The sequence below is a fragment of the Perca fluviatilis genome, chromosome 10 (genome assembly GCF_010015445.1).
Source record: "Perca fluviatilis chromosome 10, GENO_Pfluv_1.0, whole genome shotgun sequence".
Taxonomy (NCBI): domain Eukaryota; kingdom Metazoa; phylum Chordata; class Actinopteri; order Perciformes; family Percidae; genus Perca; species Perca fluviatilis.
In genome coordinates this window covers 21,109,313-21,113,304 of record NC_053121.1, presented here as the reverse complement: position 1 = coordinate 21,113,304, position 3,992 = coordinate 21,109,313, and the positions used below count along the sequence as shown (strand labels likewise).

General features: G+C 40.5%; 1 protein-coding gene across 1 annotated transcript in view; it reads left to right on the top strand.

Moving 5' to 3' along the window:
• The first annotated feature begins 3,237 nt into the window (after positions 1-3,237).
• Positions 3,238-3,992, top strand: part of LOC120566885 (serine/threonine-protein phosphatase 2A 55 kDa regulatory subunit B gamma isoform) — a 34,311-nt gene continuing 33,556 nt past the window's right edge. The window contains exon 1 of the mRNA XM_039813562.1: positions 3,238-3,332. The gene's annotated coding sequence lies outside the window, so the exon portion shown is untranslated. The remainder of the gene's footprint in view (positions 3,333-3,992) is intronic.

Below are 3,992 nucleotides of genomic sequence, written 5' to 3'. Positions count from 1 at the left end.
CTGGTGTTTACCCACATTTTGCCTTCTGGCACTGGGTGAAATACTTTGATCCAAGTATAATGGCTCCACAGTAATTTGATTTGGTACAAATCTGACCTTTCTGTTTGTTTTCACAGTCGGCATGTAATAACACTATATCCCTGTCAGGAAACCATATCCTAGTTAGTGTTTATCACCAGGCCACACTTTTATCATGCGGTTTTCCAGCAGGGATCAGGCTATAATGTGCTCTTTACCGTTTATGCTTCCATGTTTCAGTTTATTTCTCTTGCCCCTGAGGCTGCTGCTTTAATTTTCCAGAAAAAAAAACACACTTTCAAACTCCTGCCATCTCCTTGCCCTCGGCCCAAAGAGTCATTCCATCACCATCCCATAATCCTCCAGGAGTAAAATTACCCCCCTGACACCCCAGTTTTTGCTCTCTCCTCCCCCAAACATGGCATTCAGATTTAATAAGAGGAAATATTTGCCCCTACTCAGCTCAAGATGTATGTGTATGTCCGTCAAATTATACTCCTGATATTGTTGGTGTTTATTTGTATGTTAGTACACCTCTGTCTTAATTTTTTCCATTTTACAGCATGCTTAAGTTTGGGTTTTCATGCATGTTATGGTGTGTTTACATGTGTACACTTACCTGCTCCTTTCTGTGTGCCGGGGCTGTAAGAGGTTTAGCATCGCCCCAAGGCTGCTCATAATCTACCCAGTCCCACCACTCCCCAGGGGCTGCAGTTTCATACTGGTTGCCATTGCTGTAGTGAACCCCCCCCCCTTAGAGGATTACAGAGCTGTCTCCTGCTCAAGCCACTGCGTTGATCCATCGTCTGCTGAATGTATTTAAGCACTCGCTTAATGTGCTAATACTGTTAGACTGGGGAGAGGCTGCTGAGCTTTTAACTTTCATCTTCTAAAGCTCTTTGTCTGTTGGAAATGCTGATTTCATGGCTGTTGTCTTAAATCTATTAATAATCAGTCACAATCACAAAATATTAAGTGAGGTTCTGGATGTGCATATGACGTGATAACAAGGGCTTTTTGTCAAAGACACTGGGATTGTTTCACTATATTATGTTGCATGTATGTGCAGTATGTTATGCATACAGTTGAGTGGAGGGACAGCTTTCTTCAGAGACAGTGGACTTCTTTGTGCATATTTTTCGTATGTGTGTGTGTGTGTGTCCAAGGCACTGAGAAGAAGTCATGGGCAACGCTTACTGGGTTGAATCTCCTCCAGGCAGTGGGGTTGGCTGTTTCTCTTCACATTTTGGGGGTCACAGAGCATGATGGAGGGGTGGAGTAGGAGTACATGATCATCCTTCTTCAGAGTTCCTGGGTTTTCCAAGTGTGTGTGTGTGTGTGTTGTGTGTGTGTGTGTGTGTGTCTGCAAGAATGTGTGTGTTCTCCATAGGCTGCCCTTGGGTTGCTAAGCAACCATGTGTCTGCACATTGGAGTGGGGGTGGGAAAGGAGAGAAGCACCAGGTCAACAGACACTAAGAAGCATTGCTGCGTCTGATTGGAAACATTGGTACTGATGAATGATGGTGATCATTATCATATTGACCGGCTGTAGGCCTGAATTATGTTGGAGTCTCAAAGTCCGCTACCTCTCTCAGAAGTTCATTTATCTGTATCACAAGCTGGGTCTAAAATTCTACTTTTAATCTGTTAAGAGAATAGGCAGGGAATTTAGGCATGTTAGATTTATTTTTCACCTGTTTTCCAATGTATATATAATACTAATACTATACTCCCTTATCACTTCCCTCTTATATAAAATCAGCTGTGATGACAGGAAATGTAGCCTACTAGCCAAAAGATCTGATTCCCAAAGACTGGAAGACACCTTGTTTCCAAAGAGGGTCACAAGAATTGATTTCTGTTATACATTTGGGAAACGTCTACATGGGAAAACCCATTGTGTATTATCTTGAGACAAAATGAATGTGGTTTGACTTATGGCTTTGGATACCTGTCTGAGGTGGCCTGCTTTTGTTAATCACTTTCGAGGTGATAGTTAAACATATTAGTTATAGTTCCTCCTGTGCACATATACCCATTTAATTTAAATTCTGGGATAAACAGTCATACATTTTTGTTCCCACAATCCTTTTGTTTATGTTAAGGGTCAGAGCTATTTAATTTTTATTACTGATCTGTGAACTAAAATGTGTCATCAGTGATTCTACAGATCAGCTGTAGATCTCCTCTTTTTTCACGCCGTATTTAATCTTTTTTGTTATTCGTGTTTATTTTCACTAAATCAAGACCCAGCAAGTACAGTACATCCTTGCCTCAACTAAAGAGTGGTACATGTGTCTTAAAACATAACATATAAAAACCTGGATGTTGTGGTTAAATGTTAAACCAAATTAAGATTATCCACCAGTGTCCCACCATCAAGAGATTATGTGAGGACACAATACAGCTCAGATTCACTCCAGGGCATCGGGTCCATGTGACGTTGGGGATTGTGGGTGGTCACGGTCCACTGTCACCAAGGTATCAGGACCGGTCCAGAGGCCAAGCAATCACGGCTGAATGGCATGGTCACTGCGGGAGACAGACCGGAGACTGGTGCCACACAGAGTTAACAAGGTTAACAAGGACAAGCTGAAGTCGATTTACAGAACTGTAGCTATATACCTGAACAAGAACTCCCACATACATGCAGGGGTGATGAATGGATGTATTAAGACAACGGGTTGATGACGTGAACTGTATTCAAATGATAACTGAGATTATGAGGATTTATAGCGTAAGAGGGAGGACAGTTAGGTGTGAGCTTGTCTTTCTACCTAGGCCTAACTTCCTGTGCCTCCTTCACTAAAATCTTATTTTTTTCTACCATACAAATTGGATTTTAGGACAATGAAATATTAATGGATTTTTAAACTTGGTGCAATCTCTGAACAGCTGTTGATCACTTGTAGTTAATTGTATCTATTGTGCAAACCTTTCTGGGAGCATTTTCATATTTTACAATAAAAATAAAAACTTACGAAAGAGTTGTTTCATCCCAAATACAATAAATAATCTGATGCCACCCAAATACACTCGGGTAAATTTTAATTTGTTTCAGCAATTGTTTAATTATTCAGTCTCACTTCCCTAATGAACCCCTTTATCCAGCATCAGCAGCAGGTGTTTTTTAGTAAACGAGCTTGGTGTAACGTTAATTTATACACTAGCTAGCTAGCTACATTACCTGCAAGCACCAAATAAAGATATCACGTTAGTTGCAGCTGGTAAAGAAAGTTGAACATTTAGAAAGCTAAAGCAGATATTTGTATTTCCGTGGGTTGGTGGAGGACAAGCGAGAGTTAAAAGATCGGTAAATATTTAACTTAACATATCCATAATTTGTCCAGAAGTAATGTGGCCGAACGTTAAAGTTAGCTACAGTAAGCCGAAAACTAGCTAGTTTAGGCAACTGTTTGCTAGCACGTTAGCCCTAGAATGCTATACGGCTAACGTTAACATGTTTTGGAGCGTGTTTCTGCCCCAAAATTGTTTAGGGGAGAGTGGGGTAAGATGAGCCAGTGGGTAAGTTGACCCTGTTTATAGGCAACTATGCACATTTGGCGTCATGTGAGCATACATTCTGAAGGACTCCATCATTTTTATTTTGATGTGAAGAGGAGAAGCACATGGGACAAGAGGTAAGTTGTTTTTTGCTTGTTAAAGTAAATTTTCTGCATTGCAGGTATACTAGCTGTTGTGCCAAAGCAAATTTATCTAGGTCTAAAGTTGTGTATGGTACATGTTGGTGATTTGTCAACATATAAAACCATGTGAATCATTAAGCTAAAAGTTAGCCTGAATTGCTAAGCTAGGCCGTTTTTACCAAAATGGTGACTATGGGGCAAAGTTAGCCAGATGATGTGGGGTAAGCTACAACCTTCAACAAAACTACAGTCAGGGGGGGTTCTTTGACAATCTGACCAAAAGTTATGGACAGGTGACATAATTAATATATTCCATAATATCAGTA